At 46.8% G+C, this 9295-nt stretch overlaps 1 protein-coding gene across 1 annotated transcript in view; it reads left to right on the top strand.

Annotated features, from left to right (window-relative positions):
- APCDD1 (APC down-regulated 1) overlaps positions 1–9295 on the top strand; it is a 21873-nt gene that overhangs the window by 4008 nt on the left and 8570 nt on the right. The gene's annotated exons all lie outside the window — the stretch shown is intronic.

Genomic DNA, 9295 nt, shown 5'->3' with positions numbered 1-9295 from the left:
TGTCAGTGGGGTACAAAGCACCCCGTGAGAGGAAGCACCCAGCGTCGTGGGGGGCTGCATGGGGAGGGACAGGCGGTAGAATCAGAAGACCTGGCTGGGCCACCGCCTTGCTCCGCCAATGAGGCGCTGTGGTTTTCCTATTGACACGGGTGGTGGTAGTGGAGTTGTTGGTGTGGTCGGGGTTGTTCCAGAAGATTCCTAAGGCTCTTTTCAGCTCTAACACTCCAGGAATATCTTCTTTGATTCTAGGAGCAAAGCATAAAGGGAATTTGGAGATGTTAAAACCACGCTTGGGAGAGGGCGGCCGTGGTCCCAGCCCTGGAGGAGGCGGAGGAGTGTCTGAGGGAAAGTGACCCGGCTGGTGTAAGGCTGGAGAGCTTATGGTCTCCCACCCACCTTACAGCTCTCAGTCTTCACAACAACCCCTTGAGGCAGATCCTGCCACCCTACTAGGCTGAGGAGAGAGACAGCTGGGATTCAAGGGGTTGTCTTTTGCCCAAGGTCATCCAGTTAGTGAGGTTTTGCACTGGAACTTGAACCCAGCCCTCTTTCTCCAGACCCCACATTCTTTCCATTGGGCTAAGTGAAATGTAAAGTCGCTGTAATCACAAGGGAGGATGGAGGGGGGCAGGAAACAATTAAAACCTTATAATGTTCTTTTCTTGAATGATAGTCCAGTAATTATATTTGGAATTCACAAAGCATTTCCTTCCCATGGGCTCCGAATCCGTGTCAGCCTGTAACATGATCGTTTCCACTGCAGAAGTTGGGGAAGCTCGAGGCATGGAAGGGGGGTGCAGAGAGGGGGTCAGGGGAGATTTCTCCAGTGCTCCCCTGCATCAGATTGGCTCCTGTGGAATCTTCTCTAGAACAATGACTTTCTAAATGAGGGGCCCCCTTTTGACTTTTGTTTGACAGTTTATTCATTATTTTTAATCTTTTTTTTCTTAGTCCTTTGAGCTCATTTATGACTGGTAGAGATATCCCAGAGTACTTTCCCTGCCAAAGACCACTTGGTGTTATCTTCTGTTTATCTGTGTTATTGCGAGCTCCTGTCATGAAAGTCGCCTTTATTATAATTGTGGGAAATCTGCTGAGGAAGCCCACTTGGCGGAGACTGCTTCCTCTAGATGTGCCTCACCAGGGACTGTCCCCATGTATGAGGTGAAGCCAGACTGAGGGCCCAGGGCCCCACACCCAGCACTCTCTGGGCTCACAGCTTGACTGTGTCCTGACACAAGGTTCCAGATGCGCTGAGGGGGAAGAAGTGAGTTAGGGAAAGCGTGGCCTTTCCTGCCTGTCTTTATCCCAGTATCTGCCCCGGAACCCCCAGCACCCATCAGGATGGGGGAGGAGCTGAGGAGCTGAAGCTTCACCCAAACACACATCCTGCAAAGGCATCTGGAGGACAGTGTGCCATAGGTGGTGCCTGGACAAGGGTGCAGTTTCTGGGGAGATTTTTAGGAGTCCTGGGCTCCCCGTCCCATTGTGGGACCCTTCCAGGTAGAAGCATCATCTAGAGTCAGTGCTGAACACTGCTGCTAAACAGCACTTCCCTCCTTTTTATTTTTAATGTCTATTTATATATTTTGAGAGAGAGAGAGAGCATGTGAGTAGGGTGGCCAGAGAGAGAGAGAGGGAGAGAGAGAGAATCCCAGGTTGGCTCCGTGCTGGCAGCACAGAGCCCAGTGTGGAGCTCGAACTCTGGAACTGTGAGATCATTACCTGAGCCGAAATCAAGAGTTGGCCATTTAACCAACTAAGCCACCAGGGTGCCCTATGAATAGCACTTCTCTTGACATCTCTGGTGTGAGAGAACAGCAGGGAAAGGAGCTTTTGTCCACACATTTGGCTTTCTTTGAGTACAGTCCAGCCAACTTTTTAATTATCGGTGGTAATGAGAAGTACGAATGTCAAGAATAAAACGGCCCACGGATAATCTGGAAACCTTATGCAAGCCAGGAGCGCCAACCAGACCCCACCCTGAAGCTTTATGAAGCTCTGCTATGCACAGAGTCCTTTTCGTGGCCTGCTCACCCTCCAGCAGACACACTATGAAGCAGCAAACAGCTAAGAGGTAGGACAGTGAGGCAGGGACCTGAAGAAGGAGGAGGGAGTCCCAGGGAGGAGGCTGAATTGCGGCAGGAAGAGGCAGGTGCATCCCTGGAGCTGCCCAGGTTGGAGTCTGCTCACTCTCCTGTCCGCACCTGACCTGGGGCTGGTTTTCTGCACACATTCATGTTCAGATGAATGTCATGTGGACGCCCATGGAGGCTCTTTTTAGGACTGAAAAGAAAAACAGATTAACCATAACACGTTTCTCTTCTTACCTCTATCCCCTCACTCTGAACTCACTTTGGTACTTGTGGTATGCCTCATCAGGAGGTCTGACAGGTAAAATCAGTATTCCCAAGACTTGCAGCTCTGGAAGATTCTCTCCCACTCCTCCCCAGGCCTGTAGGAGGGACTTCTCATGCTGTCAGTTGACTCACTGAACAGAGCCTGTCTGTTGGGCGGGCAAAGGCATACACTTGTGGTTCCTAGAGGAAAAATGTCTTGACTGTGAGTTATTACCATTGGCACAGGGACTAAGGATGATAGTTGTAAGGCTGACCTTAGGATTTTTATAAACAAAAAAGTGGGAGACATGCTTTTTTTTTTAAATACTGTCTGGATAAATTGACAAGAATATGGACTTTGAAGGTGGTAGCCATTCCTGGAATCCTCTTCTGTGGTCATCAGCTGCGGGGTGTTGGTGTCATCCGACCTCCTGAAGCCTTTGTTTTTCTTCTATAAAGTGGTAAGACTAGAAGAATTGATCGGATCAGTGTGCAGAATGCTGTCTCCCATCTGAAAGGGCCCTTCACCAAAACCCCTTTCTCCCCACTCTTGAAGTAGGTAGCCCTTCTGGGCAGGTATCTGCTAGAGGGATGACATTGACCATGAGCCTCCAGGTGTTTCATGATGACTCACTATGAAGCATCTCCTTCCATTTTCTCCTCCCTTCCCTGTTAAGGCAGTTGTGAGGACATTTACCCAGACACTTAAGAGGTAGACCCTTTAAACTCCCAGCCTAATGCCCTGATTTAGGAGATTTTAAAGGTGGAAAGAACCTTGGGCATACTGTTAAGTATTAAAAGAAGAAGGAGGGGAGGAGAGGAAGAAGATGAAGTAGAGAATAGTATGAACAGTATGATACCATTGTGTAAAACTAATAATGAAGGAAGAATAAGATAAGCTTACAAAGGAGGCAGTATTTCTGGAAGGGGACGTGAGAAACAAAATGATTGTCTCTGGGGAAGGGAACAGTTGGAGAACAGTTGGGCAGAGCCTCAACACACCGTATTCCTTTTTGTACCTTTTGCAGTTTGCGCCATGAACCCATATTATCTAAACAGAATCACCATGCAAAATTAAAATGAATTAGGAAAGTTAGGACTCTGAGGCTCCAAGGAGTGCTGTGGCCACAGCTAAAGATGGCGGCAGGGCCGGGAGGAGGACCCAGGCAGGCATCCAGGGCTGGTGTGCACTGTCCACCGCCTTGACTGCTAGGCCTGGGTCCAGGGCCGGTGTGCACTGTCTACCGCCTTGACTGCCAGCCCGCGTGGCCAGAGGCGTCCTTCGAAGGCCAGTGAGGTCTGTGTGGCTCTGGGAGCTGAAAGGGCCCGTTCTTCTCTTGTTGTCCCTGGCATGGAACATCTTGGCCAGCAGCATGCCGCCGGGTCCTCAGGAAGTTTTTAGATCCTTCCCCAGGACAGCTACGAGAAGAATAAACGGACTTGGCCATTGGTGCCTTTCCAGACTCAGTGCAGGCAAAGCCCCAGGTGCTCCCTGCCTGCTGGCCGGTGGTGGGTCGCCTCACCCGCTGGGAACGGGAAGGAGGAGGGCTGGGAGCACATCCGGAGAGACCGCACTCCCCCCCTGCCACCCGCCTCTTTGAACTCTTTGCCTCCCCCTAATTGCTGGTCCATAGAGACCTGGCTGAAAATTAGTTTAAATGCTAAATTGAGTTTGAAACCACTAGTCTCAGCCCCTCTGGAAACGGGACACCATGTAAAAATAGAAACTTTAAATCAACTTGTTTTTCTAAGCTTTATACAGCTTTGCTGTGAGGTTCAGAGTCCTTTGGCAAGTACATTGCCTTTGAAGAGAATCAGGTGTGCCGGGAGGATTCTTTCAGGATGAAATTGGCTACCCTTCACTACGAAAAATGAAGACTGTGTAAAATAACCCTGAAAGAAGATGCTTTGCCCGAGCTGAGCTTAACATCAGGGCAGCTGTCACCCTCTGCCTAGATTTTTCTGCAGTTGAAGGGTTAGCCAGCCGAGTTCTTTCAGTGGTAGAATCAAATAGTAATTAAAAGCAAATGATTGCCCGGGGAAACGCCAGAGCCTCAGGATCAGACTTGCAAGCAAATGGAACTGGTCTTTTGCCAAAATCCTGCACTGATTTAGCCACAGGGTCGTAAATCAAAGGGGTTGTCTAAAACCAGACAACTTTCCCCAAGCCGTGTATCTCAGATATTCTGCCCCAGCACACGCATAGCATATCGGAGGCCAAGCACCAAAGTGTTTTAAAGAGCAGCTGAGCACTGAAAATGAAGAAGGAAATACCCCTGTGCTTTCTCTCCAGAATTCTATAGAAACTTCTAGACTGTGAACGAGCATTTGTTTTTGAGGGAGCTTGCTTTTCCAAGCCTTCTCACAGTGTGTGCGAAATACAGAGACTTTCTGCTCTCTGTGACATCAGAGGGACTGTGGACCAGGGCCACGGGCAGCGCACTCCTCAGGCCAGGTCCAGGAGATGGCTGTGCCGTGGGAAGTGGCCCCTCCTCAGGGCATGTGCTTGGCGGGGACCCCAGATGGGTGGGTGAGTGGGTGTCATGGAATTAGCAGTAGAGGGAGCCGTGGAAGGTCGTTGTGGGAGAACTCGTGTTCCTTCTCTTCCTGCCCGTGTAGGGAAAGGAGACGGGGTACGTGGAGGTGACAGGGAATGGAAGAGGTGCTAGAGGGCCAGAGAGCTCAAGGAGTCATGACCTAGGAAAACCCATCTTGCATTAAGGATGAATCCTAAAGAAAAGTGTGGCCCCACTTGCCGGGGCTGGGCGTGTACTATAAAGCAGCAAATGTTGCACATTGTAAGGGAAGACAGAGCTGATGATTGGGCTTGGGTGATGGAGCCTTGACTCTGAAAGGGTTGCCTGTGTGGACCTTTTATTTGGGCCAAAGTATGAAGTGCCATACAATTACTCCGCCACACAGCTGCTGGCATACACTTTTATTGCAGAAACAGTTCATTATATTTCTTGACTCCAGAGTATTTCAGCAGATAAACAGACATGCAAGGTTGCTTTATTTAAGGAGTTAGCAGACCAGGAAATACTTGTTGTCAGGGACGGTACAAGTGGTAAACATTTCATCCCTTAAAAGGCAAGAGAAGACAGAGGGAGAGCCTGGGCGTGCCGGAAATCAGCCGTCCAGAAAGTCTGTAGGAAGCCCCATTCTGTGGGAAGAGTGGAAGGAGGAGGGGGTGGGCCAGACCGTGGGGTCTGCTGGATTTACAGCAGATTTCATTATTAAAATAAATCTACAATCAACTATTTAAATGAATTTAAATTGATAGGAGTGGAAGAAACAAAGAAAAACCTCTATGAGACATTTTCTTCTGAAACGTTCTTGAGGTCATTTGTTTTAAAGAACCAGCCTCTTATGGATATCTGGCTGTTGAGTCTGTACACGGTGTGTCTGTGTAGGTGAGGTGGAGGCAAAATTATCTTTTGTGTGATTTGCTGGAGTTTTGCAAGCTGGAAAGGCCTTTGTGAGCTAACCTCTGAGATTCGAAACTTAGAGAGCCCCGTTCTAGACAATGAAGGGTTGTTCCCAGGGACCCCCACCCCTATACCCCGAGTACCCCTTCTCAACTCCAGGATGCAGACAGTGTGGAGACTGTGCCTCGGGAGACAGATGTGATCTGTGAGGAGTCAGCAGCCTACCTGTCGTGTGTTCTCCCATCCACCTTCCATCCCCCATCCCTTCATGGGGTCAGCAGCCCCTGAAGCTACTGATTTAGAGACACAACAGGTGTGACCATGGCTATTCCCCTTGCTTCCTCCTAAAAGAAAAATCATCATGACTCATTGAGGTGGCCAAATTAGCCCAAGTTCATAAACTCCTGGGATCCCAGATCTGAAAAGTACCCAGTGAGGCTCCTTCCACAAGGTGATCAGCTCTCATTTGTAATGAACGCTGGCCTACTCTCTTCATATTGTTAAATAGCCAGTAACCACATTCAAGCAATCAGTCTGCCACTCTCGAACCTTCATCATACCCTCCATGCTCCCCCAGATGACATGGGAAGGAAGTAGGAGAAAGGGAGAGTACTGTACTTTGGTCTTAGCTTCAGAGAGCTTGATGAAGTTGTTCTCCGTGAAATGGAGAGCCCCCAGGAAGTCTGTCTGTGTAGGAATAACTTACAGTAGAAATTTAATCAAATGTGTAGAGATTTGGGGTTGTAAAAAAAAATTAGCTTTCAGCTTCAGTCATTGGCAGGTTTCTTTCTGAGAAACATGAATGTGTTTTTTATCCCACGGAAGAAAACTCTGTGAAAGAAATTTTCCATCATCTGTTCCCATTTCTCCTCCTCTTTGAGCAAAACTTTGAGCCCAAGAAATGTTTTATTCATCCTGCCTTTGTAGTTGATCTGTTCACAGCAAGATGATATCAAGTAATTTCTTCCATTCTGGGAAGACTCTGGAAACAAGTGGATACTGTCAGCAAATGTTGTTGACGGACCAGCTCTCTCCAGAAATAAATATTGGCAGGGAACGAGAGAAAGCATTGGAGAATCCCTGTCAGTCATCAGCCAGAGAAGACCTTTACCAGGGACCAGAGTCCTTGATAGGGAGACATCTGTTCCTCACAGGACCTCAGCCTAAGAGGCAGCCTGGGGCCAGGGCATAGTACTCAGCAAGGCCCAAGACCAAATTATGTTTCAGATTCTACTTTTGGCTTGTAAAGTCATCAGGGCCTTGTTATTCTATCTCTCTGTGCCTTGGTGGCCTCATTTGTAAAGTGTCCCCGTGGTCTCTTTGAGAGGTTGTAAAGCTAAGGGGATGGTGTACTTGAACTTCCTCAGAATCAAATGTCCTGTACATTCAAGCTGCCGTTAGCCAACGTGTTGCTAGGGCGTTGGGCAAAACCCCACTCTTTGCCTGGAACACTGCTCCCTTCTGATGTTGAAGGTTGATTTTTCATTTTTAGAATAAGTTTGATTGTTTTCTTTTAAGAAATCAATTACATTGGGATCTTTTTTTCTCCCCTCTTCCTTCAGAATTAAAGCTTTTTATAATTGGTGTAAAGAGTAGCAACAAGGAGACACATTCTGGTCCCTTTGCTTTAACCTTCAGATCTTCTGTGTACAGAAACCCACACTTCAGAGCAGGCCTTCTAAGAATCAGGGAAGGGAGATGTAGAAAGAAGCTCAGTGGGAGAGCCTACAAACCAACAGCTTCACAGAGGAGATTCTTGTATCAAGAATGTGGACCAAAAAAGAAATTGTATAAAGCAAATGATATTACATACAACCCATGACTCTTTATGTCGAAAAAACCCTTCTCATTTAGTACTTTTGAAGAGCTGCTATTTACGAAAAGCATCCTGAAAAGGAGAAACTTTAGAGGCAATACAATACATAGGCCTTAATTTCTGCTTCCCCATCATTGTTCCTTTAGGCCTTTTGGGTTTTATTCAAGTCGAGGATGGTGGGAATTAAGAGCACAAAAATCTAAAAATCTGTCCATAGAACAGAGCAGTTTCCCCTTTATCTAACCATGGCTAAAACTGTCCCCTTGGTGATAATATCCACAGAGAGGCCAAAAATCCCACCCCTGCTTGTGACATCTTTGGTTTCTTAATGCCTGCTCAAGAGTTGTTATTAAAAGTTACTAGTCAACAATAACCAGAAAGGCAACCCTATTAAAAAATGGGAAAAGGACTTAATAGACATGTCTCTCAAGCAGATACACAAATAACCCATAAGCACACGGAATGATGCTCAACATCACTCCTCATTAGGAGAACGCAAACCAAAAGTACAGCACACCATACCCATTAGATAACTGTTATCAAGAAGGGAAAAAAAATAACAGTTGTTGGCGAGGATGTGGAGAAATTGGAACCCTCATGTACTGTGGGTGGGGATGGAAAATGGCGCAGCTGCTGTGGAAAACAGTATGGTGGTTCTTCCAAAAGTTAAACATAGAATTGCAGTATGTGTGGTCCAGAAATTTCACTTCCTAGTGCCTGCCCAGAGTAACTGAAAGCGGAGTCTTAAATAGATGGTACACCTGTGCTCAGAGCATCATTATTCGCAGTAGCCACAAAAGGGAGTGTTCATCGACAGATGAATGGATAAACAAAGTGTGGTCCATACATACACACTGAAATATTATTTGGCCTTAAAAAGGAAGGAAATGCTGCAATATACTACAATGTGGGTGAACCTTGAGGACATTATGCTAAGTGAAATAAGCCAGTCACAAAAAGAATAAATTATATGTGTTTTCACTTGTGTGAGGGACCTAGGTAGACAGAAAGTAGAACGGTGGTTCTCGAGGGCTGGGACTGAGAATGGGGAGTGTGTTTATTGGGTACAGAGTTTCGATTTGGGAGGATGAAAGAGTTCTAAAAGTAGACGGTGGTGATGGTTGCACAACTATGTGAATGTACTTAGTACCACTGAACCATGCACTAAAAATGGTTAAGATGGTAAACTATTTAAAAAATAATAAATAGGGGCACCTGGGTGGCTCAGTCAGTTAAGCGTCCGACTTCAGCTCAGGTCATGATCTCACGGTTCATGGGTTCGAGCCCCGTGTCGGGCTCTGTGCTGACAGCCAGCTCAGAGCCTGGAGCCTGTCTTCAGATTCTGTGTCTCCCTCTCTCTCTGACCCTCCCCTATTCACGCTGTCTCTCTCTCTTTCTCTCTCAGAAATAAAAAAAAAATTTTTTTAATAAAAATAAAAATAAATAAATAAATAAACTATATTTTAAAACAAATGGTTAAGATGGCAAGTTGTATGTTATGTATATTTTACCACAATTAAAATAGTTAAAGAATTTGGGAAGACCAATACCCAAGAGCCAAGTTCTTCCCACTGTGTCCCTAAATTCTCACAGACACAACTCCTCCAATGGACAGCAAGCTTCCATTGCTTGTGACCTGCTTTTCTCTGTTGCCAAATAGAAATACTTCAGCCAGGTCCCTATCTCAAAGGTCAGGACCCTGCCTGACCTTT

This window comes from Crocuta crocuta, unplaced genomic scaffold (assembly GCF_008692635.1).
Source record: "Crocuta crocuta isolate KB4526 unplaced genomic scaffold, BGI_CrCroc_1.0 scaffold26, whole genome shotgun sequence".
NCBI lineage: Eukaryota > Metazoa > Chordata > Mammalia > Carnivora > Hyaenidae > Crocuta > Crocuta crocuta.
Note: the sequence above shows the minus strand (reverse complement) of the source record. Positions and strands in the feature narration are given on the sequence as shown.